General features: G+C 44.6%; 1 pseudogene; it reads left to right on the plus strand.

Annotated features, from left to right (window-relative positions):
- The first annotated feature begins 12,283 nt into the window (after positions 1 to 12,283).
- LOC125342456 lies at positions 12,284 to 14,542 on the plus strand (annotated as a pseudogene).
- The last annotated feature ends 1,520 nt before the right edge of the window (positions 14,543 to 16,062 follow it).

Raw genomic sequence — 16,062 nt, forward strand, 5'->3', positions numbered from 1 at the left:
GAACACAGTTCAAAGCTAGCCCAGGCAGGAAAAGTCAGTGAGACTATCATCTCCAAGTAAGCAGGGGAAAAAAGGCTACAAATGGAGATGTGCCTCAAATGGTAAAGTGCTAGCCTTGAACAAAAAACCTAAGGGACAGGAACTCAGACTCAAGCCCCAGTGCAAAAGAAAAAGTAATTTATGGGCTAAGCATGATAGCTCATACTTGTAATCCTAGCTTCTCAGGAGACTGAAATCAGGAGGATCTCAGTTCAAGGCCTATCCAGGAAAAAAGTTCACAAGACTCTACCTCAATAAATAAGAAAGCTGAACGTGATCATCATCCCAGCTACATAGGAGGCACAAATAGGAAGATCACAATTCTGGCAGCATAGGTAAAAAGCAAGACATTATTTGAAAAGTAAGTAAAGCAAGGAAGTATTAGAGGCATGGCTCAGCTGGTAAAGTGCTTGCCTAGTAAGCATAAGGCCCTGAGTTCAAACCCCAGTACAACCAGACAAAAATATAATATGTAGTGTATGTTCTGACCATGGTAAACTTAAAATTCAGTGGCAGAGCCCATCACCAGTGGCTCATACCTGTAATCCTAGCTACTTAAGAGGCTGAGATCTGAAGATTACAGTTCAAAGCCAGCCCAGGCAGGAAGTCCATGAAACTCTTATCTCCAAATAACTGACCAAAAGCTAGAAGTAGAGGTATGAGTCAAGTGGTAGAGCACTAGCCTTGACCACAAAAGCTCAGGAGCATTCCAGGCCCTGAGTTCAAGCCCCAGGATCAGCACAAATTTTTTAAAAAGTAGAAAACTATGGATTATACCATGTTGCTCATGAATATAGAAGCAAACCTTCTAAATAAATTTCATCCAGTAAAATCCAAAGATGAAAACAAAGTACAATCCATCAGGATCAAGTGTAGTCTATGAGGGAGGAGGTAACCAAACAGTACAAGAAATATACCCAAAGCCTAACGTAGGAAACTATAACCTCCCTGCACATCACTTTGACAATAAATAAGAAATAAAAACACATATAGTAAAAAGAAAACAAAAAAAGTGTAGTCTATACTGGGAATGCCCTGTTGGCTGAACATTTGACCATTAGTCATGGAAACTCATCACAGCACAAAGCAAAAAAATAAACCATAGGCTCATCCTACTCAATGCAGAAAAACAGACCAAATCAAGCATCTATTCCCCCCAAAAAAGAAGCAAACCAGATATAAGAGTTTCATCCCTGTGGTAAACAGGAAGCTCAGCTGAAGCCACACTAACAGTGAGCTCCAATGCTTCCTCCAATGTCAAGAGCAATACAAAGCTCTGCTCTCACCACTACAGCCAGCCCTGTTCTAGGGAATGTAGAAGCCTAATAAGGCAAGAAAGTAAGTAAAGGCAGTCCTGGTGGATTAGGAACAGGTAAAATTCTCTTGTGGCCAATATGATGAGCCAAGGAGATACTCCAATGAGATTTTTAGAAAGCACTAGAAGTAATACACTTCTCAGCAAGTTTACAAGATGTAAGGTCAATTTTCAGAAATCAACAGTATCAAATGTAATGCACATTCTACAAAATTAAGAAAAGAAAGGGAAGATGGGGTTGGGAGGAAAGGAAGAGGGTGTTCAAAGGGTGATGTTGACCAAGATGCATTGTATTCATAGCTGTTTGTTGAATGGCAACTCCTTTGTACAATTACCTCAAGATCAATTTTTTAAAAGAAAGAATAATATACAACCAACTCTCCTAGTTATATCCTACATCATTTACATAGGACTAGTTATGTTTTACAAATAATCTTCAAATGAGTCAGTCATTGAAGAAAAATAATGTCTTAGCAATTAAAGTCTTTCATTAAGAAGAAAAAAAAATCAACCAGGTGCCAGTGGTTCATGCCTATAATCCTAGCTACTCTGGAAGCTGAGATCTGAGGATTGCAGTTCGAAACCAGCCTGGGCAGAAAAGTCTCCATGAGACTCTTATCTCCAATAAACTACTAAAAAAGCCAGAAATGGTGCAGTGGCTGAAGTGGTAGAGTGCTAGCCTAGAGCATGAAAGAGGCTCAGGGACAGCACCCAGGCCCTAAATTCAAGCCCCAAGACCAGGGGAGGAAAAAAATCCACTGATGAAAGTGAACTATACAAGTCATGGGTGGAGACAGATGAGAGGGACTGGGAGAGAGTGAGGGAACAGAAGTCACTGTACAAAAGGAAATGGATTCATTGCCTGAGTCATGTAAATGTAATCCCTCTGTACATCACCTCTATAATAACAATAAATTATTTTAAAATAAATAACTAATTAAAAATAAACATGAAAAAGAAAACAAAATCAACAGTATTTTCATATAATAGGAACAACAATAGGAAATTTTAATGATTTTTAAAGTAATATTTGCCAGTAGCTTAAGTAGCTAAATATAAACCTTACAAAAGACAATATTAATAATAACTAAAAATTAAATTTATGTATAAATTTTAAATTTAGCTTTTAGATACACATCTGTAATTCTAGCACTCAGGAGACAGAAGCAGAGGCAGAGGGATTACAAGTTTGAGGCCAAACTAGGTTATATGGTGAGACCCTGTCTGAGAAGAAACTAAAGTCTGAAGAGGTAGCTCAATAGCAGAGCACTTTCCTTGAATGCACAAGTCTCTTGCAACACCACAAAAAAAGAAGAAAAATTAATTCATACATTTTTATTAAACTTAATTATATATAATGGGTGACACTGTGTTGTATTCAATAATCTGATAATCTGTTTAATTGAAACCCCTTTGTACAACTACTTAAAATACAATTAAAAATGAAAAGATGTATGTAATTCTTCAACTTTGCTGAGAGGATTATAAACATAAAGAAGAGATAAGCCAGGTTGATTGATTGATTGGGATAAAGATGTTAATTGATTGACTCAATAATGTCAAGGTGCAATTCTCCCCAAACTGTCCTCCAGCACTGAAACTTCAATGAAAATCTCACAGTATGGAGCTGAATGCCACAGAAAAGTGGAGGACCTAGAATAGTTTAAAGAATTTGAAGAAAACAGCAAACTTGTATGACTACAGGACCAAATTGCAAGCCTTGTTATAAAATGATCAAGACAGTTGATCTTGGTATCAAGGCAGGCAAATGGACTGGAACTGAACAGAGAAATGTAGGAACAGGCCACTCAGTAGAGAAAGAAGACTTTCCAACAAATGATGCTAGAAAAAAAAATAGATATCTAGGTTTAAATAAGGAGAGGAGCTTTGGTCAATAACTCTCATCATATATAAAAATATATTCAAAATAGAGTGTAGGGCTGGGGATACAGCCTAGTGATAAAGCACTTGCCTTGCATATACAAGGTTCTCAATTGAAACACTAACACCAAGAAAAAAAATTCTATAGACCTAAACATAAAATCCAAAATTTCTACAAGAAAACATACAAGGTTATTTTTACTTTGGCTTAAGCAAAATTTCCTTAGAAATAAAAGCAAAATTTACATATGTAAAAATGGCTTTATAACTTAAAATCTTCAAAAGACCCAGCTAAGATAATGAAAAGATGAAATAAAATATTTGCAAATCATGCTTTTAAAAGAGGACTTGAACCTTTTGATGAGACAGCTTGTATCCAAAACTTAATATGGCAAAAATACCACATTTTTAAATAGCATATAATTTGAATAGACATTTTTTTCCAAAGAACATAGTGAAATGACAAGCAAAACAAATAATAGCATGTTTGAAATCACTGGTTACTAAATAAAGAATGGCCATTCATGACAGCTTTAAAAAAAATGCCAGCCAGGTAATGGTGAGTGAAGAACATCTTCCGATGAGATTAGTCTCACACCTACTTGGAAGGCTGAGATTTGAGGATCACGGTTTTTGATGCCAGCCCTGGGCAGGAAAGTCCATGAGACCTCTCCAATCAACCACCAAAAAGCTGGAAGTGGGACTGTGGCTCAAGTGGTAGAGCACTATCTTAGACTGAAAAACGCTCTGGGACATCACCCAGGTTCTGAGTTCAAGCCTCAACTATGGTGCGCACACACGTGCGCGCGCACACACACACACACACACACACACACACACACACACACCCGGAACTAAAGCGTAAACTTGACTAATGAAAGACCTCTGAAGAGGTGAAAGACCTCTAAAATAAAAACTGTAAAACACTGAAAGGAAGTTGAAGGAAGGAACACTGAAGGAAGTTGAAAAAGGCATCAAAGAAAGACTCTATGTTCACAGATTGACAGTTATAAAAAGTGGCTATGCCTCCAAAAGCAATCTACAGATTCAGTGCAATCCTGTCAAAATCCCAATGTTGTCTTCATTGAGAAACAGGTTCTGAATAGCCAGAACACTCCTGGGAAAGAAGAAGAACACTGCTGGAGGTATCACTTATCAGACTTCAGATCTTACTACAGAGCCATAGTAACAAAAACAGCATGGTACTGACACAAAAACAGACAAGTAGACCAATGAAACAGAAGCTCCAGAAATAAGCCCACACAGCTACTACCATCAGATTTTTGAAAAAGATGCCAAAAGCATATGTTGGAGAAAAGAGTCTCTAGAACACTGAAACTAGATCCATGTCTCATGTTCTGTACTAAAAACAATTCAAAATACCAAACAACTGGTGATTAAATTTTTTTAATGTGGTACATGGATATGATAGAGTATAACTCAGCCATGAAGAATGATGTGCTGGTAGCTCACACCTGGAATCCTAGCAACTCAGTAGGCTGAGATCTGAGGATCACAGTCTGAAGGTAACACAAACAGGAAAGTCCATGAGATTCTTATCTCCAATTTACCACTAAAAAGCCAGAAGCAGAGCTGTGGCTTGAGTGGTAGAGTGCTAGCTTCAAATTTAAAAAAAAAAAAATGTCAGAGACAGCGCCCAACCTTGAGTTCAAGTCCCAGGACTGGCACAAAGAAAAAGAAGAATCATGTTATTTAGCTTGCAGGAAAATGAATGGAAATGGAGAGTGTCCAATTAAGAAAGACAGATCAAGCTCAGTAAGACAGTAGCGTGTTTTCACTCATGTGGAATCTAGATCTTAAAATGTTTATATAAATGTTAAAACTATAATACTATAACAATACAAATATTGTAGTATATTATTCTATATAAAGGTTGTAAAGGACAACTCCTTGTGGGAGAAAACAGTAGTTGGGAAAAAGAAAGGATATGCAAATGAAAATAGCATAACAAAACCAGTCAAAGATTGTTGAAAGAGTCATGGAGGGAGGGACTAAAGAATAATAGCTGGACACCTATAGTTCTCACCTGGAATCCTAGCTACTCAGGAGGCTGAGATCTGAGGATCATGGTTTGGAGCCAGTCCAGGAATGTGAGTATGAGACTCTTTTCTCCAATTAACCACCAAAAAACTAGAAGTGAAGCTATAGCTCAAATGGTAGAGTGATAGCCTTGAGCACAAACATGCTTAAGGACAGTGCCCAGACTTAGCAGTAGAGTGCTTGCCTAGCATGAAGCCCTGGGTTTGATTCCTCAGCACTACATAAATGGAAAAAGGCAGATGGCGCTGTGGCTCAAGAGGCAGAGTTCTAGCCTTGAGCAAAAAGAAGCCAGGGACAGTGCTCAGGCCCTGAGTGCCAAGCCTCAGGACTGGCAGAAGAAAAAGGAGAGGAGGGGGAGAGGAGAGAGAGAGGAAGAAGAGGAAGAAGAGGAGAAAGGGAGGAGAAAGGAAAAAAAACAAGAGAGGAGGAGGAGGAATTTGTGTAGATAGGAAAAGTGAGCACAGAAAGGCCACTGGGAGGAAGTTGGACTCAACCCAAGCCATGTGGCCCCAAGCAGAGTTCTGCCCAGTGATTAGACAAAACTGAGCAATTCACATTTGCTTTGGCCTCATCCAACATATCTTGATACCTAAGAGACACACATTCAAAATATCTCTTTCAAATAGAGAGCTGTTGGAGGTACAATGAGGACTGTGTGGCCACCATCTGCAAGGCTAGCAATTGGTCCTGGGCACTGATAGGTGTTAGCAGTCGTTGGCCAGGTGGACATTTCCACAGAATGTTCCTAAACTCAGGATCAAGGGAAATCTGACATCCCAATGGCAAATGAACAAAAGAAATGTCCAACTCATTTGTCCTCAGGAAACAAAAGCTGGTACTCCTCCCTATCCCCCAGTGGCTGAAATGGGAGGCTTGTGCCACAGTTGGCAGGTCACTCCTGGAGGGCCTGACAACTGTTCACACTATGAAGAAGATGTGCACATAGCCCTGACAACTGTTGACATCATTAACTGAAACTAAATATGCAATTATATATGACCACTGTTTACATTCAACTGAAGCAGAATGGATATATACCTATGCTCAAAGTTGCACTCTTAGACACAATGCCTAACAGAAATGCATGGGCTCCTTTCCTAATTACATAAAAGTGATGAGAATAGAGTTATTTATTATAGCCCCAAACTGGAAACAATGTGTCTGTTACACAGTTGTGAGGACAAACAAGTCATGATCTGCCAATGCTATACATCCAGTAGGTGGTAGAAAATGGCAGAGCTTCCCACAGGCCCCCACCAGAGAACCTACTACAGCAAGAAAGAGGTCAGAGCAGAGAGAGCACATTCTGCATAAAGACCAAAGCAGGAAACTGGTCAGGCCCAGGTGTGAGGTGGGGGGATCCGTTTTGAGGCCAGGCCCCAGGTGTGAGGTGAGAAGATAAATTCTGAGGCCAAAACTCCAGGTGTGAGGTGGGGGGGATGCATTCTGTGGCCTGAGGTGGAGGGATGTGTCCTGGGGCCAGTTCTGGCTAGGGTACTGCTATCATGTTCAGTTTATGACACCTCATGAAGTCATACCTTTATGGCTTGACACTCTTGTAAATGTTACTTTTTTTTAAAGTTTACACACCCAGAAAAACTATCAAGTTCCTTCAAAACAAAGATTGTGGAAGAATACAGAAATGTCTGGAAATCACTACATCCCAGAGGGGAGTCAGAGTCTTTTAAATGCATTGGTTGTGTCTTGGAAAGGCTCTCACTCTGGCACACAGGGGCGATCTTCAGTGTATGACAGACAAGAGACCCCACGGAGAGGCTGGGGCAGCCCATAGGCGGGAGGCAGCCCACAAAGCTCATTCAGGAAAATCCCACAAAGACCAGGGAACATTGTGATATGCCAAGCCGGGAAGCCCTCCACATACCTCTTCCCACAGCCCCTCCCTGGGTAGCATTTTGGGATGAGCTTACCTATCTCTGCCTTCCCACCCTCATCAGTCTGCACCCCATCCCTCATGAGAGCTCATCATCTGATTCACAATTGCCTTTTGAAATTAATTAACTCCTCTGAGCTGAACTCCATGGTGAAGCATTATAATTGGAATAGTCATTATTCATAATGACACCCTGGACCTTTCCCTACCTAATGATCAGGCCACCAACTTCCTGATAGACCAGATCAGATGAGGTAGCCTCCTGAGGCTGCTCAGAGTCCCCACAGCACCTGTTGCTTTCTTTTAATGGTGCTACAGGGAAAATACACAGGGTCCTCTGGCACTCAAACTACTCACAAAAGTTGTCGCTATCTTTGTAAACTGTAAGTTTGATTGAGTACCAGGAGGCTTGTGCAGTATTCTCCAAAGGCCAAGTGCATACAAACTTTTTCATCAGAAAAGGAGCTTAAAAAAAATCCATCATACAGTGCTTCCAGCCCTATGGGTGGAGAAGGTTGAGGAAAGGGCGAAGGGTGGGAGCACCCTGGGGACTGGGGAACCACTCCAAGCAGCCCAGCACAAGGATCAAATCTCTCACCAACCAGCTCCCTACTGGTGAAACTGCTGCCACCTGCTTCATGGAGAGGCCTGCAGATACTGGCAAAAAGAAGGCTACAGTTCCAAGAGCTGAAAGGCAGTCACAGGCAACAACCAGCCATGACCAGAGCCTTCAGGCCAGCCAGGGGCAAGTGCCCCTCACAGAAGTCCCCTCAGCAATGTCCCACAGCAGGTGTCCCCTCAACAAATCTCTCTAAATAGGTGTTCCCTGGCAGGCATCTCTGAGCAGGGGTCTCAGTAGATGTCCCCAGGCATTGTCCTATCAACAAGTGTCCTCTTCACAGATATCTCCCAGATGTATCTCCACATGTCTCTCCAGTCAGCACGTGAATAACAAGGTTCAAGGACACAGTAGTTGTATTATAATGGTCCAATGAAGAAATGAAGAGTATAAGTAGAAAGAACATGCAAACTCTCTGGGACAGTATTAAGAGACCAAACCTAGGAACCATGTGCATAGAAGAATGAAAAGTATGGGCTTGGATGTAGTTCAATGGCAAAGTGCATTCCTAGCAAGTGCAACATCCTGGGCTCAATCTTCAGTACCAAAAAAGAAAAGACAAAAAAAAGGAAGGACGGGAAGAAGGAAGGAAGGAAGGAAGGAAGGAAGGAAGGAAGGAAGGAAGGAAGGAAGGAAGGAAGGAAGGAAGGAAGGAAGGAAGGAAGGAAGAAGGAAGGAAGGAAGGAAAGAAGGAAGGAAGGAAGGAAGGAAGGAAGGAAGGAAGGAAGGAAAGGAAGGAGGGAGGGAAGGAGGGAAGGAGGGAAGGAGGGAGGGAGGGAGGGAGGGAGGGAGGGAGGGAGGGAGGGAGGGAGGTTAAGAAAATGAGAAGTCGTGTAATAAAATAATAAGTGGAGAGATTGCCCACATCTTGATAAAGCAGCAGCCATTCAGGTACCAGAGATTTTTAGGACACTCAACAGACCAAACCAAAAAACAACCACTCAAAGGTAAATATCAGTAAGATGTGCAGAACAAAGAAAGAATACTGAAAGCTGCAAAAGACAAATGCCAGGACACCTATCATGGAGATTGATCAGAATGACAGCAGATCTCTCAAGATAAATCTCAAAAGCAAGGATGACACCAAATAATGAATTTCAAGTTCTGAAGGTTTACAACTGCCAACCTAGAAGACTCTAGCTAACAAAGCTATTACGCATAACTGAAGAAGAAATTTTAAAATCTTCCATAATTATCAAAAACTAACGTAAGTATTACAGAAAATACTCAAGTAGGAAGATAACAATAATCATGAAAATAGGGTAGAAAAGAAACTGCACCAGATGAATAGATGAGCAAATGAAGATCGGGAAAATAAATCAAATTCTACAAAAATAATATGTAGCAAACAGTATTTGCTACAGACCACTCAATAATAAAATTGAATGCTAAAGATTTCAATTCTCTAATTTAAAAGACAAGGTAGAAAGTGGATTAAAAATCAAGAGTTGACTATTTGTTGCCTATAAGAAATACATCTTGAGGACAAAAGCCAACATAAGCTTGGTGCAAAAGGGTGAAAACACCTGCCAAGCAAATGGACCATGAACTCAGACAGGAGTAGCTATACTCACACCTGATGAGGTAGGTGTCAAATCATAATTAGAAAGAGAAGAATGTCACTTTATATTAAAAAAAAATAATCTACCAAGATTAAATAATACACTAAAAGTAACCTCAAAATTAAATGACACTATTCAGCAAATGAACTTGACACACATCTATAAAGTATTTAGTAGCTACACAGTACGCATTCTGCTCATCGACCCATAAAATTTCCTCCAAAACAGGTCATATTTTAAGGACATAAAGCAAATCTTAGCAAATCCATGAATAATGATATAATTCCTTATATTCTATCCCATTATGGTCTCATAATGGGATAGCTCAATAACAAGAGAGATTATAGAAAATTTGAAAACACAAATTGCTGAACACACATTGCTAAATAAGTGGGTCATGAAGAAATAAGAAGGAAAATCCAGAAGTTCCTAGGATCTGACAAATATTAAAAGACATCCTCCCAGAGGGTTTTAGGAATAGATAACATAATGCTAAGAGAAAAGTTTATACCTATGAGCACCTAAAAGTTTTTAAAAGAGATCTCAAATAAATAATCTAATGATGCACTTCCAGAAAACTTCCAGAAAAACACACCCAAAATTGTCAGATGGAAATAAAGATTAGGGAAGACATTGATACAATAGATACTAAAAAGTTATTCAAAGAATCAATTAAACAAAAAGTTGGCTCTTCAAAAAGATAAATAAGAGGACAGAGTCCTACAGGAGTGTGTACAGAAGCCCACAGGAGGGTGGACAAAGGCCAGAGGCCTGAGGGAGGATGGACAGGGGGCAGAAGCCTGCAGGAGGGCAGGGAGCAGAGGTCCATGGGAAGGTGGACAGAGGGCAGAGGCTTGCAGGAAGGTAGACAGAAGGCAGAGGCCCACGGGAGGGTGGACAGAGGGCAGAGGCCCACGGGAGGGTGGACAGAAGGCAGAGGCCCACAGGAGGGTGGACAGAGGGCAGAGGCCCACAGGAGGGTGGACAGAGGGCAGAGGCCCACAGGAGGGTGGACAGAGGGCAGAGGCCCACAGGAGGGTGGACAGAGGGCAGAGGCCCACAGGAGGGTGGACAGAGGGCAGAGGCTCACAGGAGGGTGGACAGAGGCCCAAAGGAGGGTGGACAGAGGGCAGAGGCCCACGGGAGGGTGGACAGAGACCCATGGGAGGGTGGACAGAGGGCAGAGGCCCACAGGAGGGTGGACAGAGGGCAGAGGTCCACAGGAGGGTGGACAGAGGCCCATGGGAGGGTGGACAGAGGGCAGAGGCCCGCAGGAGGGTGGACAGAGGGCAGAGGCCCACAGGAGGGAGGACAGAGGGCAGAGGGCCACAGGAGGATGGACAGAGGGCAGAGGCTTGCAGGAAGGTAGACAGAAGGCAGAGTCCCACAGGAGGGTGGACAGAGGGCAGAAGCCCACAAGAGAGTGGACAGAGGGCAGAGGCCCACAGGAGGGTGGACAGAGGGCAGAGGCCCACAGGAGGGTGGACAGAGGGCAGAGGCCCACAGGAGGGTGGACAGAGGCCCAAAGGAGGGTGGACAGAGGGCAGAGGCCCACGGGAGGGTGGACAGAGGGCAGAGGCCCACAGGAGGGTGGACAGAGGCCCATGGGAGGGTGGACAGAGGGCAGAGGCCCACAGGAGGGAGGACAGAGGGCAGAGGGCCACAGGAGGATGGACAGAGGGCAGAGGCTTGCAGGAAGGTAGACAGAAGTCAGAGTCCCACAGGAGGGTGGACAGAGGGCAGAAGCCCACAAGAGAGTGGACAGAGGGCAGAGGCTTACAGGAAGGTAGACAGAAGACAGAGGCCCACAGGAGGGTGGACAGAGGGCAGAGGCCCACAGGAGAGTGGACAGAGGCCCAAAGTAGGGTGGACAGAGGGCAGAGGCCCACGGGAGGGTGGACAGAGACCCATGGGAGGGTGGACAGAGGGCAGAGGCCCACAGGAGGGTGGACAGCGGGCAGAGGCACACAGGAGGGTGGACAGAGGGCAGAGGTCCACAGGAGGGTGGACAGAGGCCCATGGGAGGGTGGACAGAGGGCAGAGGCCCACAGGAGGGTGGACAGAGGCCCGCAGGAGGGTGGACAGAGGGCAGAGGCTTGCAGGAGGGTGTACAGAGATCCATGGGAGGGTGGACAGAGGGCAGAGGCCCACAGGAGGGAGAACAGAGGGCAGAGGCCCACAGGAGGGTGGACAGAGGGCAGAGGGCCACAGGAGGATGGACAGAGGGCAGAGGCTTGCAGGAAGGTAGACAGAAGGCAGAGTCCCACAGGAGGGTGGACAGAGGGCAGAAGCTGACAAGAGAGTGGACAGAGGGCAGAGGCTTACAGGAAGGTAGACAGAAGACAGAGGCCCACAGGAGGGAGGACAGAGGGCAGAGGTCCACAGGAGGGTGGACAGAGGCCCATGGGAGGGTGGACAGAGGGCAGAGGCCCACAGGAGGGTGCTTTTGTTTTCTGACCTCCCTGCCCCAGGATCCCAAGGGGCAGGGTCTTGCCAGATTCTCATTAATGAGTGAGCCTCCATTTTGAAGCATATATGGTGCAAATACAATTACATATTTTGGACCATGAGATATGTTATATCAATGTTGCAGGGACCTTTGAGTGCTGATTATTTTTGTACATAAACCTCATTCATCTAAGAAACACTGTCTGATCAAGAAAAAACAGTCAGGGGAGCTATGGCAGCCTAGGAGGTGGCAGCAATGGGGTCCAGATCTCTGTCATCAGGAGGTAGCCTGCCTGTCATGGCACCATGAGGGGAAACCCTGCCACTGCCACCTGAGCCACCTAGCCCCAAGGCCTAGGAGGTCACTGCCTGCGACCCTCATGAAGCAGCCGCAGCTGCAGACTACAGCTCCATCTCCTGGCCTGTGAGCTGATCCAGCCATTGGTGAGCAAGCTGTCCCAGGCCACATGGACCAACATCCTATGTGCTGTACTCTGCTCTACACACACCTGGCCCAGAGCCACCACCTGCAGAATGGCATGATAAACCCAACAATAAGAACAGATTTGAAAAATGTGCCCAAACTCTACTGTTGTCCAATTAAAGGATGTCCTAGAGGTCTTGACCAGCTGTTTTCTCATTTTTCTCTTGTAAAAAAGCACTTTATGAGGATGCATGCTGGGAAGAAGCACAAGGAGGACTGTGGCAAGACCTTCTAGCACACATATGGTAGTCCCCATGCTAGCAGAACTTCAGTGCAACCTCACATCCACCAAACTGGCCACAGGATCCCTGCAGAATACAGGGATCCATCTAGTAAAAACAGGAGAATAGAAACTTACCTGAAAAGCCAGAAATTGTCCAATAAGACCATTGAATCATTAAACAACCAACCAACTCCTCAACCACACACTCAAGAGCTCAGACCTTCAGAAATAAAACTGGTCACCTCTTTTGAGGTCTTGTGCCAGGAAACAGGGTATCTCAGCACCTCTGAGAATCCTCAGCGTTTTTCCAAAGCCCGGAGTGGCTGTGGTTAAACTTCCGGTCATGCAGTTTTTTCCATACCAGTCTTTGTGCCTACAGCTGGCACATAGGGCCAGCCTGTGGTGTTAGGCATGGATCAGGGCTCTGCCACAGAGGCCGTGCCACTTCGTGTCCTTGTCGGTGGGAAGCCTGATCCTTAGCCTGGATTCAGAGGATTGCTCTCCGAAGGAGACCTTACCTCTTTCAAAAATTGTCAGTCCTGGGGCTGGGGATATGGCCTAGCGGCAAGAGTGCCTGCCTCCTATACATGAGGCCCTGGGTTCGATTCCCCAGCACCACATATACAGAAAATGGCCAGAAGTGGCGCTGTGGCTCAAGTGGCAGAGTGCTAGCCTTGAGCAAAAAGAAGCCAGGGACAGTGCTCAGGCCCTGAGTCCAAGCCCCAGGACTGGCAAAAAAAAAAAAAAAATTGTCAGTCCTGTTGCTGGGAAATGAACATTGGTAAAAGTCCACTGAATCCTATACAAGAACTAGGGAACACATGTCGGAAGAACAGCATTTCTCCAATCACTGTACAGATGGGCCTGTCCTATGCCTTCCTCACCAAACCTGACATCTTCTGCTCGGTAGCTTGGTCCTGACTCTTTCATGTCATCTTGTTCTCAGACTAATCTGTCCTTTGATTATCAAGTGTCCATTCCCACTAGTGTTCACACCCAGATGTTCTTGCTCAGCCCAAAGGTAACTTCATCTGTAGCTGCTCAAACTGAAGCTTTCATAGATGCCTGTGCCCAGCCAGGCAGGATCTCCAGAAAAAAACAAACCAGTGGCATGCAAAATCCCACACCTGCCTAGGTACCCATGGATGGTGCTGGCATGTGTGGAGGCATTTTGGGGACTGTGCACTCATCCTACATTGTTTCTACAGACAACATAGTAAGCAGCAGTTTAGTAGCAGAGACAGTGACTCAGAGTTTGTTACCTCAGAATCATCCTAAGACTTTAAATCAAGACATCAAGAGGGCTGAAGCCGTGCTAGACTTCAGTGCACGGAGCGCTATGCTTCCTGCACAGAACATGACGGATAACCAGACCCAAACCATAGATTTACTGAGTGACTTAGAGAACATCTGATCAAGTAACCTGCCTGTCAGACACTGGATAACCACAGTCTTTTGTCTGACTCAAACCCTGGATCTGATGCTCAGCTTCCCTCTGGCCCAACCCAGAATCCTGGGCTCTATTTTGGTATTAAAGAGTTCTTTTCAGGCTCAAATATCCAAACTCAAACTGAAGAGAGTGGACTAAGCACCATGAACCCCAAGCCAGTCTTGGAGTCACTAGACATAGAGACCCAGACTGACTTCCTGCTCGCAGACCCCTAGGCTGCAGGGGGAGCTCGAACTTCCTAGGCCTGCAGATACCTGGCACGCAGTCACAGACCCACTTGGACTTCTTCTTAGACAGTAGTCCTCACCTGTCCCTTTAGGAAGCCTTCTGAAATACTCCAGCTTCTCCATGAGCACTGATATCTGTGACACAGAGACCCAACGCGAAGGACCCTTGGTAGCCAGACCCATCCCTACTCCAGAGAGCAAGGTTCAGTTGAACAGTGCCGAGAGTTCTGGTTTTGAAGCAATGTGCCATGTCAACCATGAGCTGCCCGTAAGATGTTCTTCACCAGCAATGAAATGCAGACAGCAATGAACAACCTTCCCATGGCCAGTTCAGCTCTGTAGAAACCCAGACATGTGTGAGCTGAACAGTTTCCTACTTCAGAACACCAAGTCCACCGTGGATGGCACTCACTCCTTGCAGACTGAGAACACAAAACAAGGATGGTGGTACTGACTGTGGAAGGTAGTGACTGTGACTATCCTCTCATTTCTCTGCCTTTGTCAACACAAAAAAATTATATATAAATATGAGTGTATTATAAAGTGTAGGCTGTTAATTTAAAAAGAAATGGTGGGCATTGCTGAAGATTGTATTGAATCTGAATACACTCCAAGCATTGCTTAAATCTTGAATTGCTGAAACTATGTTGTATATACTGTCATATGAAACAAATATTGTTGCTTAGAGATTAAAATGTGCTGGCTGAGCAATATGAGGGCTTTAATAGAGTTAGAAACTTAAAGTGCTAATGATCTTTTTGCTTATGATGTTACTATCACCTTGAATTAGAGGTTGCTCTTTCTTTGGCTCTTGGCAATAACTGCTTTCTGAACCTGTACAGTTTGTACTTGCCCACTAAGTCACGGGCCTTTTCTTGTTCAATTTTCCTCTTCAGCTGATAATGGTTGTTTTCTGTGACTCCACAAGAGATGCTTTATCAACCAGCTGTGGACCTTCCAGCCACTGCAGTAAGCTAACCTTGCTTCTCCACCAGGGATATGGAGGGGACACAGAACCTGGGGTCTGGCCTGTTGGCCCTGGGTCCCTTCTCTACAAACCCTCAGATGTTCTCTCCTACTGGGAAGATGTTAAAAAGATGCACCTCCTTGGGGTTGACATCAGAAGCCGTGTGCCACAGCAGCCATGAGCTGTCCAAAAATATGTGATGAGTGTGGATTGTACCCCTAAACTCTTTTCCCAAGCCCATGACTTCAGTCCAATTGTGAGAGGGACACCAGCCAAATCCCAACTGAAGAATTCTAGAAAATTCCTCAAAACGGTCAAGCTGACTGAAAACAAGGTGGGCTAAGAAACAATCACAATCAAGAAAAGCCTAGGAGACCATAATCAGCATGAAAGAGGAACATCCAAGAACACTCAGAAAATATTAACAAAACACACCTCAAGTTATAGCAACAGATCAGTAGTGGTTCATTGACAGAATGACTGACCCAAGGTGAGGTGCTAAGAGAGAGTCCATCTAAAAGCTGTGCTGCTGCGTCGCCTGTTTGAAATGAAGCTCATCGCCCTTCTGAGCCACTAGGAGGGGACCCCACAGGCAAGAGATCACATCAGGGCACTCTCAGCCCTATTGTCTTCAGAGACCCAGCAGCCTGGAGCCCATAAGGGGATCCACAGATGCTCTCCTGTCTGTGCCCTTAAGGCCTGACCCTCCTCAGCTGGGCATTAGACCCTGAGGGGATTCAAGCAGATAATTGCTACCTGAAGGAGCTCCCTAACAACCTCAGTGTCCCCCCTGAGGGGATGGGCTCCTTGGAAGGTCAACAGTAAACAAAGGAGACCCAAAACCAGGAGAAACAGGGTATAACCTCCCAGCAGCAGCACATATCTTCTATATGAG

Source organism: Perognathus longimembris, chromosome 2 (genome assembly GCF_023159225.1).
Source record: "Perognathus longimembris pacificus isolate PPM17 chromosome 2, ASM2315922v1, whole genome shotgun sequence".
In the NCBI taxonomy this organism is placed as follows: domain Eukaryota; kingdom Metazoa; phylum Chordata; class Mammalia; order Rodentia; family Heteromyidae; genus Perognathus; species Perognathus longimembris.